Here is a 13,526-nt window from a genome sequence, read left to right as displayed (position 1 = left end):
ATCCAGCTTTATAATCACTCGCCATACAGTAACAGATGATATCTGTCTATTACCTGACCGCTTCTATGTTAGCTACCTCTCTTTGTTTATAATGTATATTTTCTGCTGGATCTGCTCTCTATTTTATGCTGCCCTTTTTTTTGGCTGCAGCCGTTACATATACTGTATTACTGTACATGGTAATTGGGATTTGTTGTATATTGTATTTATTATACACAAATATAATATAATATATCAGTATATATTATATACTGTATATGTAATATGTAAATATTGCATATATGTTATATTCTATATTGCTACTATAGTACATTTTTAGTTTACTTAATACTACCTGCATTATCCTTTCCACCCTTACTCTTTCCATCCTTTGAAACTGAGCTACTGTGTGGAACAATTTCCTTTGTGGATCAATAAAGTTTGTCTAAGTCTAAACAATAGGACTGTATGAGGGGCTTGAAGTCATGACTCGAACAGTATATGGCATCACTACTCCGCATGGTCAGAGGCACGTTAGCTTGCATTGCAAGCGATAAAGTTAAAGTTAAAGTACCAATGATTGTCACACACACACTAGGTGTGGTGAAATGTGTCATCTGCATTTGACTCATCCCCTTGTTCACCCCCTTGGAGGTGAGGGGAGCAGTGGGCAGCAGCGGTGGCAGCGCCCGGGAATCATTTTTGGTGATTTAACCCCCAATTGATGCTGAGTGCCAAGCAGGGAGGTAACGGTTCCCATTTTTATAGTCTTTGGTATGACTCAGCCAGGGTTTGAACTCACAACCTACCGATCTCAGGGCATACACTCTAACCACTAAGCCACTGAGTAGGCAAAGCGTGTCCCATAGCCAGCAGCTAGTGTGATAAACAGACAGACGGTCATCAAATAAAACAGTCCCACTGACGTACGAAGCAAAAAAAAAAACACCAAACAACTGGTAATTAATAGGTCTCCAATAAACACAGAAGGTTGGTATTTTATTGTATTTTAGTCAAGTCATTTAAAAAAAGATAAACATGGTAGGCTTATAAGGTACTAAGAGCCAGCAGCTACACAACAACAAAGCACAAAAGGTAGACATGACTTACTAAGTGTCCTTAATTCAGTGCTTCTCAATTATTTTTGCCACATATTTTTTCATCCGTCCATCCATTTTCTACCGCTTGTCCCTTTCAGGGTAGCGGGGGGCGCCGGAGCCTATCTCAGCTGCATTCGGGCGGAAGGCGGTGTACACCCTGGACAAGTCGCCACCTCATCACAGGGCCAACACAGATAGACAGACAACATTCACACTCACATTCACACACTAGGGCCAATTTAGTGTTGCCAATCAACCTATCCCCAAGTGCATGTCTTTGGAAGTGGGAGGAAGCTGGAGTACCCATCCATCCATCCATTTTCTACCACCTGTCCCTTTTGGGGTCGCGGGGGGTGCTGGAGCCTATCTCAGCTGCATTCGGGCGAAATGCGGAGTACACCCTGGACAAAGTGCCACCTCATCACAGGGCCAACACAGATAGACGGACAACATTCACACTCACATTCACACACTAGGGCAGTGGTTCTTAACCTGGGTTCGATCGGACCCTAGGGGTTCGGTGAGTCGGGCTCAGGGGTTCGGCGGAGGTCAAGACACACCCGACTCATCATGTAAATAAAAACTTCTCCCTATCGGCGTATTACGGATACGGCAACAGCAGAAGTCACACTGATTTGCAGGTGTGTAATTTATTGTGAGTTTATGCACTGTGTTGGTTTTGTTCTTTGAACGAGGTGATGTTCATGCACGGTTCATTTTGTGCACCAGTAATGAAACATGGTAACACTTTAGTATGGGGAACATATTCACCATTAATTAGTTGCTTATTAACATGCAAATTAGTAACATATTGGCTCTTAACTAGTCATTATTAAGTACTTATTAATGCCTTATTCAGCATGGCCTTATTAAAACTAGGGCTGCAACAACTAATCGATTAAATCAATTAAAATCGATTATAAAAATAGTTGGCGATTAATTTAGTCATCAATATGTTGGATCTATGCTATGCGCAGAGGCAATTTTATTTTATTTATTTATTTATTTTTATAAACATTTATTTATAAACTGCAACATGTACAAACCACTGAGAAACAATAATCAAAATAAGTATGGTGCCAGTACTGTTTTTTTCAATAAAATACTGGAAAGGATAGAAATGTAGTTTGTCTCTTTTATCCGATTATTAATCAATTAATCGAAGTAATAATCGACAGATTAATCGATTATCAAATTAATTGTTAGTTGCAGCCCTACTTAGAATATATTCCCCTAGTGTCCAAAAAACTCTAAATTAAGTCTTTGTTACTTAGAATATGGTCCTAAAGTGTTACCAAAAACATATAACTTTGTCTTGAATTTGAAAAAAAAAAACATTTTATTTTTCACTAAAGAAGGGTTCGGTGAATGCGCTTTTGAAACTGGTGGGGTTCGGTACCTCCAACAAGGTTGAGAATCACTGCACTAGGGCCAATTTAGTGGCGGTTGATATCGGAATCGGTAATTAAGAGTTGGACAATATCGGAATATCGGCAAAAAAGCCATTATCGGACATCCCTACTCTCTATAGGTGTACAGCTCCACTAATGGACATTGGAGTGTTACTTTCAAAGGCAAAATTCAAGTATTGCTAGAAACATAATTTTATATGGGACCTTATTGTATTATATGTATTGTAGATGTTCCAAAAAGAAAAAAGCATAAAACACAGTATATTTAAATATACTAAATGTAAAAAAGGGAATAAATATTCAAAATAATCTAGTTTGGTTACGCCATCATGAGCGCAACACAAGGTTGTAAAAGTTTCAACTACAATTTTAAATAAGATGTCAAAAGCAAACTGAAATCAAATACACACAGCTTAAAGATTGATCAATACCTATTATGATGATTTATCAAAATATAAAAGAAATATACCTTAACAGAACGCTCACGATGGTCGCGTTTTTCCAAGTTTTTGGGGCATTTTTATGCTATTTCCAAGCATCTCCTTTTTATTATCGTTGATTTTAAATGGTCAAACTAATGCATATTATACATGCATGCCCTAGTAAACAAAACAAAAAAGTCATATTTATTCGGGATGTCCGATAATGGCTTTTTGCCGATATCCGATATTCCGATATTGTCCAACTCTTTAATTACCGATACCAATATCAACCAATATATACAGTCGTGGAATTAACACATTATTATGCCTAATTTGGACAACCAGGTATGGTGAAGATAAGGTACTTTTAAAAAAAAATTATAAAATAAAATAATATAAATAAATTAAAAACATTTTCTTGAATAAAAAAAAAAGTAAAACAATATAAAAACAGTTACATTGAAACTAGTAATTAATGAAAATTAGTAAAATTAACTTTTAAAGGTTAGTACTATTAGTGGACCAGCAGCACGCACAATCATGTGTGCTTATGGACTGTATCCCTTGCAGACTGTATTGATATATAATGATATATAACAGTGGTTCTTAACCTTGTTGGAGGTACCGAACCCTTCTTTAGTGAAAAATAAAATGTTGGGGTTTTTTTCAAATTCAAGACAAAGTTAAATGTTTTTGGTAACACTTTAGTATGGGGAACATATTCTAAGTAACGAAGACTTAATTTAGAGTTTTTTTGGACACTAGGGGAACATATTCTAAGTAACAAAGACTTAATTTAGAGTTATTTGGTTAGGGTTAGGGTTAAGGCCAGGGTTAGAGGGTTAGGGTTATAATAAGGCCATGCCAAATAAGGCATTAATAAGTACCATATTTTTCGGACTACAAGTCGCAGTTTTTTTCATAGTTTGGCCGGGGGTGCGACTTATACTCAGGAGCGACTTATGTGTGAAATGATTAACACATTACCGTAAAATATCAAATAATATTATTTAGCTCATTCACGTAAGAGACGAGACGTATAAGATTTCATGGGATTTAGCGATTAGGAGTGACAGATTGTTTGGTAAACGTATACCATGTTCTATATCCATCCATCCATCCATTTTCTTCCGCTTATTCCCTTTGGGTGTTATAGTTATTTGAATGACTCTTACCATAATATGTTACGTTAACATACCAGGCACCTTCTCAGTTGGATATTTATGCCTCATATAACGTACACTTATTCAGCCTGTTGTTCACTATTCTTTATTTTAAATTGCCTTTCAAATGTTTATTCTTGGTGTTGGGTTTTATCCAAAAAAAATTCCCCAAAAAATGTGACTTATACTCCAGTGCGACTTATATATGTTTTTTTCCTTCTTTATTATGCATTTTCGGCAGGTGCGACTTATACTCCGGTGCGACTTATACTCCGAAAAATACGGTACTTAATAATGACTAGTTAAGAGCCAATATGTTACTAATTTGCATGTTAATAAGCAACTAATTAATGGTGAATATGTTCCCCATACTAAAGTGTTACCATGTTTCATTACTGGTGCACAAAATGAACCGTGCATGAACATCACCTTGTTCAAAGAACAAAACCAACATAGTGCATAAACTCACAACAAATTACACACCTGCAAATCAGTGTGACTTCTGCTGTTGACGTATCCGTAATACGACGATGGGGATAAGTTTTTATTTACACGATGAGTCGGGTGTGTCTTGACCTCCGCCGAACCCCTGAGGCCGACTCACCGAACCCCTAGGGTTCGATCGAACCCAGGTTAAGAACAATGTAGGAACCAGAATATTAATAACAGAAAGAAACAACCCTTTTGTGCGAATGAGTGTGAATGAGTGTAAATGGGGGAGGAGGCTTTTTGGCATACTTGCCAACCTTGAGACATCCGATTTCGGGAGGTGGGGGGCGTGGTCGGGGGCGGGGCGTGGTTGAGGGCGTGGTTAAGAGGGGAGGAGTATATTGACAGCTAGAATTCAGCAAGTCAAGTATTTCATACATATATACAGAGGTGGGTAGAGTAGCCAGAAATTGTACTCAAGTAAGAGTACTGTTACTTTAGAGATTTATTACTCAAGTAAAAGTAAGGAGAAGTCACCCAAATATTTACTTGAGTAAAAGTAAAAAGTATGTTGTGAAAAAACTACTCAAGTACTGAGTAACTGATGAGTAACATACACACTCATATATATATATATATATATATATATATATATATATATATACATATACATACATATACATTGATATATACAGTATATCATTTATATGTATTTATTTTGCTGTTTTTGTTTACATGTTAAAGGTGTTTTAATGAATATACATGCATGTTTAACATATAGATTCCTTTCTTTAATGAAGACTAGAATATAAGTTGGTGTATTACCTGATTCTGATGACTTGCATTGATTGTAATCAGACAGTAGTGATGATAATGTCCACGTTTTCAAATGGAGGAGAAGAAAAGTTCCTCCTTTCTGTCTAATACCACATGAAAGTGGTGGGTTTTTGGCATCCTATTTGTCCAGCTTCCATATTCGTTTTTATACACTTTACAAGAAATATATTGGCGTCAAACTCCGTAGCTTGCTAGCTTGTTTGCGCTGGCTTTCGGAGACTCTTGTTTTGAAAGCGCAGGCGCGATGGAGCGGCACTTTTATTGTGAAGACAGGAACGTCCTCATGTGCGGTCAGTCTTGAGGCTTTTGACGGGATGTACGGTTGAAATAAAACAAGTATATTTGTCCTTCACACTTTTGATTGATTGATTGGAACTTTTATTATTAGATTGCACAGTACAGTACACATTCCGTACAATTGACCACTAAATGGTAACACCCCAATAAGTTTTTCAACTTGTTTAAGTCAGGTCATGTGACCACCTGTCTCTGTTTGATTGGTCCAACGTCACCAGTGACTGCATCTGATTGGTGGAACGAAGTGAAACGTCACCAGTAAGGCAGGCACTTTGAAGGTCTGTCTGACAGACCAAAACAAACAAAGCGTGCATTAACAGATCGATAAAAATTAGTAGCGAGTAGCGAGCTGAATGTAGATAAAAGTAGCGGAGTAAAAGTAGCGTTCCTTCTCTATAAATATACTTAAGTAAAAGTATGATGCATTAAAACTACTCTTAGAAGTACAATTTATCCCAAAAGTTACTCAAGTAGATGTAACGGAGTAAATGTAGCGCGTTACTACCCACCTCTGCATATATATAGATATAGATATCTACATCCTGAAAATATGCAAACAAAACTGTGTTTAGATAATTGATACTTCAAACTTGCATAAATAAATATTAAGGAATATAACATAACTTGGCTTCTGAGAGTTTCAAAATGTAATGAATAAAATGCTAAAGTTGTTGATAAACAAGCAATTATTTTAATAATTAAATATGGTCATTTTAAATGAATTATTATGATAATTTAAAATCAATTATTTCAAATATGTTTATTTTAATGTATAATTCTATGGCTGGATGTAGTAAGGAAAATACAAATAAAAATACAATTAATTTTGATGTTTTAGCAAAATATAGTAAAAATGTATTGTTTTTTTTAAATGAATAAATATATTTATTTTTAGGTAAGATAAACATAATAATACAATTTATCTCTAGTCTGGATGATTTAATTCTTGTCACCCTGTTGTCCTCCCGTCATGAAAAAAGGCTGTCCTCACTCAGGTCGCATGGAGCTGGAGGGGGCGTGGCTTCCAGCTACGGTTGAAAATCGGGAGATTTTCGGGAGAATATTTGTCCCGGGAGGTTTTCGGGAGAGGCGCTGAATTTCGGGAGTCTCCCGGATAATTCGGGAGGGTTGGCAAGTATGCTTTATGGGTTGGTGCACTAATTGTAAGTGTATCTTGTGTTTTTTATGTTGATTTAATTAAAAAAAAATTCGATACCGATAATTAAAAAACTGATACCGATAATTTCCGATATTACATTTTAACGCATTTATCAGCATCTCTAATATTTATTTTGATTGTTACATTTTGAAGTATATTTGTGGAGGTGGGTGTGAATGTACCCATTACCAGAGCTGTACACATAGTGACATTTTTAACTGAACTGTTACAAAGACAGCACTTTGATGTAACGACCAAGACTAAATGTTTATAACTACTGTATTTACGCTTCAAGGCTGTTTTTTTTGGGGTGGGGGGGTTTCACTCAGCTTCCTATTCGATGCATCATATCTGGGTTTTGATCTGTTGGTGCGGTCGGCGTTCACACGACTGGCCTCACTGACTTCAGGTCGAGATCTTTCCGTCTGTTAGGCCCTGGACTGCGTTCGTACTCGACCCAAACGAACCTACTGTCAGAGCAAAATGGACCAGAGTCTGTTTTAACCGAACGGGACATGAGCTCATGGTCACAACAACAACAACAACAACAACAACAAGTCAACTCCTGGCTTATCTGCAGCCAATCAGTCTCCAAAAAGGAGGGCGACATGCCGCCTGCATGCCTGCCATTCCACGGGCGTCTGAGCCGCAGCAGTCCGCGGAGAGGAGCCCTTGCTCGTTATCTTGATGCCTCAGACAGCTAATGCTGCCAAAGAGGCTTTCCAGCAAATCTCATTAACTAGAGGCCTTTAGAGAAGGTCTGTGGCCGCGAATTTAAAAAAAAAGTTTCATTTGTAGGCTGACGCCAGACAGGAAACTAAGTTAGCTTTCACAACACAAACACACACACAGTGTACGTACCTGTTAGGGCTTGGCCACATTCATGCTGAATATTCGGTGTTAAACCTTCAGAAAATTAAAAACAATTAAAAAAAAAAAAAAGCGTGATAAAACGCTAACAAGGTAAATAACTTGCTTCGTTTAGCTAGCTAGCTCGGTTTATCAAAAACAACCTCAAGCTAGCAGACGTTAGCCCAACATCCAGCAGGACGCCACGGACTTTTTGTCCGTATTCCTGCGAAAAACGGCGTTCAAAAACGGTCGCTGTTATTCCCCTTGACTCCCGTCGAGGCTGGTTGGGTGTTTCTCTCCGCCCGCGGCGATAATTCAGAGGCGATTGTTGCGTTTTGACAGCTCGGTCGTCTTCCCTTCCACAGGCCCCGCCTACTCTTGATTGGCAGGTCAGCGTGGCCAATCGGAAGCCAAGCCTTCATCTGCGCCTTTTGCAAATAAGAAAATCCAACTATAAACGTTCTAAAGCAGTGGTCCCCAACCACCGGGCCGCGGCCCGGTACTGGTCCGCGGACCGATTGGTACCGGGCCGCACAAGAAATTAAAAAAAAAAAATATATTTTTTTTTTAATTATTATTTTTTAATTAAATCAACATAAAAAACACAATATATACATTATATATCAATATAGATCAATACAGTCTGCAGGGATACAGTCTGTAAGCACACATGATTGTATTTCTTTATGACAAAAACAAAACAAACACACACACACACACACTCAATCAATCATCAATCAATCTTTATTTATATAGCCCTAAATCACAAGTGTCTCAAAGGGCTGCACAAGCCACAACGACATCCTCGGTACAAAGCCCACATACGGGCAAGGAAAAATTCACCCCAGTGGGACGTCGATGTGAATGACTATGAGAAACCTTGGAGAGGACCACATATGTGGGTAACCCCCCCCCTCTAGGGGAGACCGAAAGCAATGGATGTCGAGTGGGTCTGACATAATATTGTGAGAGTCCAGGCCATAGTGGATCCAACATAATAGTAAGAGTCCAGTCCATAGTGGGGCCAGCAGGACACCATCCCGAGCGGAGACGGGTCAGCAGCGTAGAGATGTTCCCAGCCGATGCACAGGCGAGCGGTCCACCCCGGGTCCCGACTCTGGACAGCCAGCACTTCATCCATGGCCACCGGACCTGTGCCCCCCCCCCCCCTCAAGGAAAAGGGGAGCAGAGGAGAAAAGAAAAGAAACGGCAGATCAACTGGTCTAACAGGGGGGCTATTTAAAGGCTAGAGTATACAAATGAGTTTTAAGATGGGACTTAAATGCTTCTACTGAGGTAGCATCTCTAATTGTTACCGGGAGGGCATTCCATAGTACTGGAGCCCGAATAGAAAACGCTCTATAGCCCGCAGACTTTTTTTGGGCTCTGGGAATCACTAATAAGCCGGAGTTCTTTGAACGCAGATTTCTTGCCGGGACATATGGTACAATGCAACACGCACACACACACTCCCCTCCCCGGTCCGTGGGACAAATTTTGAAGTGTTGACCGGTCCGCAGCGTCAAAAAGGTTGGGGACCATTGTTCTAAAGAATGAATGTAACATCATTATCGGCCGATAAATGCTTTAAATGTCCATCCATCCATCCATCCATCCATCTTCTTCCGCTTATCCGAGGTCGGGTCGCGGGGGCAGCAGCCTAAGCAGGGAAGCCCAGACTTCCCTCTCCCCAGCCACTTCGTCCAGCTCTTCCTGTGGGACCCCGAGGCGTTCCCAGGCCAGCCGGGAGACATAGTCTTCCCAACATGTCCTGGGTCTTCCCCACGGCCTCCTACCGGTCGGACGTGCCCTAAACACCTCCCTAGGGAGGCGTTCGGGTGGCATCCTGACCAGATGCCCGGACCACCTCATCTGGCTCCTCTCAATGTGGAGGAGCAGCGGCTTTACTTTGAGCTCCTCCCGGATGACAGAGCTTCTCACCCTATCTCTAAGGGAGAGCCCCGCCATCCGGCGGAGGAAACTCATTTGGGCCGCTTGTACCCGTGATCTTGTCCTTCCGGTCATAACCCAAAGCTCATGACCATAGGTGAGGATGGTATTGGTATCGTTTTTTTTGTTGTTTTTTTGTTTGTTTTTATTAAATCAACATAAAAAACTAGGGATGTCCGATAATGGCTTTTTGATAGTATCCAATATTCCGATATTGTCCAACTCTTTAATTACCGATACCGATATCAACAGATACCGATATCAACCGATACCGATACATACAGTCGTGGAATTAACACATTATTATGCCTAATTTGGACAACCAGGTATGGTGAAGATAAGGTCCTTTTTTTTTAAATTAATAAAATAAAATAAGATCAATAAATTAAAAACATTTTATTGAATAAAAAAGAAAGTAAAACAATATAAAAACAGTTACATAGAAACTAGTAATTAATGAAAATGAGTCAAATTAACTGTTAAAGGTTAGTACTATTAGTGGACCAGCAGCACGCACAATCATGTGTGCTTACGGACTGTATCCCTTGCAGACTGTATTGATATATATTGATATATAATGTAGGAACCAGAATATTAATAACAGAAAGAAACAACCCTTTTGTGTGAATGAGTGTGAATGAGTGTAAATGGGGGAGGGAGGTTTTTTGTGTTGGTGCACTAATTGTAAGTGTATCTCACGTATACTGTCATCTGGTGGTGTCAGAAGAGTATAACATACAATGGAGTTTGGAAAAAAAAAAAGTGTAAAAATAAAAATTAGCATGTCACTACACATGAAGTACACGTTTGTGTACTTATGGACTAAGTACATCAAATCAAAAGATGATTTTTAGTTTTTATTCTAATTAGGGTCCAATAAACCCAAATAGCAAAGAGAAATTTAAAAAAAGCATGTAAACAAACAGCTTGCGTCATAAGAGGTTAATCAGATAATCGGATGTCATTGTGCTACAAAAAGAAGTCAGTAAATGAATTGTATATAGTTGTAAACGCTCTGAAGTGGGGAAAGGGGTAGGTTTAAATAAGCTTTGCTTCTTCCTACTCCTTTTGGACACGATGTTTGATTAATTGATTGAAACGTTTATTAGTAGATTGCAAAGGAAGAGAATACATTATATGAAACAGTACAGTTTACACAGTACAGTACATATTCCGTACAATTGACCACTAAATGGTAACACCCGAATACGTTTTTCAACTTGTTTTTCAAATTCATAGTAAAGTGACATGTAAAGTGAAATTATATGAAATTGTGTGATGTATTATGCGGTAAGTGTGTTCATGTTCGAAATCAGTGGTCGGCAACCCAAAATGTTGAAAGAGCCATATTGGACCAAAAATACAAAAAACAAAATCTGTCTGTAGCCGCAAAAAATGAAAAGGCCCATATATAAGTCTTATAATGAAGACAACACATGACGTAAGTGTTGATATTAGCTATAATAGCCTACTATCAAAATTACTATGTGTCACAGGCTGGAGCAAATCTTCGTTGACAGAAATGTTGTATTTTAATTTTTATTCTACACAATTTTGCAACATTAGAAGCCATTAGTAAAACGAAGGCTTTTCAGAAGGTGATATAACTCGTGGAAATTACTGTCTTAGAATGGCCAAAAGGTATAGATGTGAGTGTCCAAGTTAAAGGAAACGGCAGGCGGTCTTCTTCTAATGGATTTATTACAATCTTTGGCAAGCTAGGTAATGTTTGCTGTGGTCTGGAAGAACATGGCACACAAACAACTATTTGAAATGCAGCCAATATTACATACAGATAATGTGTCCAAAGACATGCGACTTGTCCAGGGTGTACCCCGCCTTCCACCCGATTGTAGCTGAGATAGGCTCCAGCACCGCCCGCGACCCCAAAAGGGATAAGTGGTAGAAAATGGATGAATGGATGAAGACATGCAAAACTAAATTATATACAAAGAGGAGAAAAGTAAAGGATATCAAATGAGCTCAAATATAGCTACAAACGAGGCATAATGATGCAATATGTACATACAGCTAGCCTAAATAGCATGTTAGCACTGATTAGCTTGCTGTCACGCACTGATCAAATATGCCTGATTAGCACTCCAACAAGTCTATAATATCGACAAAGCTCACCTTCGTGCATTCACGCACAGCATAAAACGTTTGGTGGACAAAATGAGACAAAGACATAGCGGCATAAAACACGTCTTTCTGTGGCAGCGTCGGAGAAAGTTGTACATGTAAACAAACTCCGATGAGTTCAAGGATCGCTGAAATTACTAGGTTAAAACGGTGCTAGCCAAATACTCTCATCCGTGAAGCATACACACAAACATATTAAACTGCAGGCTTTCGAACAATTGGGAAGGTTTGTGTCATGTTTGTCCTCAAACAAGACACATACTAAAACAAACAAAAAAAAATTCTCCCCCATCTTTTTCCAATTTCAATCCTTTTTTAACAATGCTCCAGGGAGCCACTAGAACCACATGCGGCTCGAGAGCCGCGGGTTGCTGACCCCCGTGTTAGGGGATATAATGCAAGCACAGATTAAATTGATTTTAATTAATTTAAATGGGATACAAACGTTCAGGCAATACATAGCATGTTAGCATTGAGTAGCTTGTGCATTCACGCACAGCATGAATCTTTTGGTGGACAAAAGACAAAGGAGTGGAAGATTTTACATGTAAACAAACTGTTGAGTCACAGTACACACTATGGTGAGTTCAAGAACTGCCGAAATTAGTAGGACAAAACGATGTTCACCAAATACACTCAACCAGTGACGTGCGGTGAGGTTGATGGCTGGTGAGGCACTGACTTCATCACAGTCAGATTTACAAACATATGAACCCTAAAGAGTATCTTATTCACCATTTGATTGGCAGCAGTTAACGGGTTATGTTTAAAAGCTCAAACCAGCATTCTTCCCTGCTTGGCACTCAGCATCAAGGGTTGGAATTGGGGGTTAAATCACCAAAAATTATTCCCGGGCGCGACGCCGCTGCTGCCCACTGCTCCCCTCACCTCCCAGGGGGTGATCAAGGGATGGGTCAAATGCAGAGGACAGATTTCACCACACCTAGTGTGTGTGTGTGACAATCATTGGTACTTTAACTTAACTTTAACTTTACACATACAAACTGTAGCATACAAAAAAGCACATTTAATAAAAAAAAAACGTTATTATGGTCTTAACTTTACTTATAAGTGCGGGAACAGTGGTGTTCGTGTTGGAGGAGTTGTGAATGAATGAAATATGAAATCCGTGCTGCAGTCTGCAGGTGTACCTAATGTTGTGTCCCTGCAGTCGTTGACGGCTCCTCCGGCGCGAGCATTGTTGTTTTTGCACTTTTTGGCTTCTTGTTCAGTGACTTTTTTTGGGTGGATTCGGTCTTGCACGTGGAGGGTTTGGGTGTGGGCTTTGGTTGGTGTGGCGCTCCCGTCGGGGGGTGCATTAACCGGCACCAGGAGGCGGGATTACTGCGAGCCTCACACAGTGCGTCTTCGCAGCAGTTTTATGATTGCTCAGCACAAGAAATACGTTACACACATACAGTTGTTGACAAAATACACTGTACATTATATACCTCAGCTAACTAAACTATGGAATGTATAATATAATTCATATAGCAATATGGTCTCACTGCACAGCAGGCCAGCAGTTAGCCGAGTCCGCAATCCAAGTTGAGGCACAACTGAGTGACGTGCCTCAACTGGCTGCTGATCACCGCACCGTCTCTTCTCAGTATTTGAACGGCAAATGTGAAAATTCAGCGATTTTGAATAAAAATAATCGAAAACTGGTGAAGTTAAATGGAAAATAACTTTATAGTATAATCACTGAATACATATAATAATTTAATTACTTTTTTTTCTTTCCATGATGGCAGTTTTCCTCCAGTGACCGCACGTCACTGCAC

At 39.4% G+C, this 13,526-nt stretch overlaps 1 protein-coding gene across 3 annotated transcripts in view; it reads right to left on the bottom strand.

Moving 5' to 3' along the window:
• tesk2 (testis associated actin remodelling kinase 2) overlaps positions 1–8,016 on the bottom strand; it is a 36,706-nt gene extending 28,690 nt beyond the window's left edge. The window contains exons 1-2 of one of the 3 annotated variants that reach the window (XM_072915223.1): positions 7,775–8,016; positions 7,660–7,704 (exon numbers count right to left, since the gene is read on the bottom strand). The gene's annotated coding sequence lies outside the window, so the exon portion shown is untranslated. Of the gene's footprint in view, positions 1–7,659 lie in introns of all 3 variants that reach the window. The other 2 variants (XM_061978971.1, XM_061978972.1) reach the window with 2 other exon arrangements.
• Positions 8,017–13,526: the final 5,510 nt, after the last annotated feature.

The sequence above is a fragment of the Nerophis lumbriciformis genome, linkage group LG19 (genome assembly GCF_033978685.3).
Source record: "Nerophis lumbriciformis linkage group LG19, RoL_Nlum_v2.1, whole genome shotgun sequence".
In the NCBI taxonomy this organism is placed as follows: domain Eukaryota; kingdom Metazoa; phylum Chordata; class Actinopteri; order Syngnathiformes; family Syngnathidae; genus Nerophis; species Nerophis lumbriciformis.
Note: the sequence above shows the minus strand (reverse complement) of the source record. Positions and strands in the feature narration are given on the sequence as shown.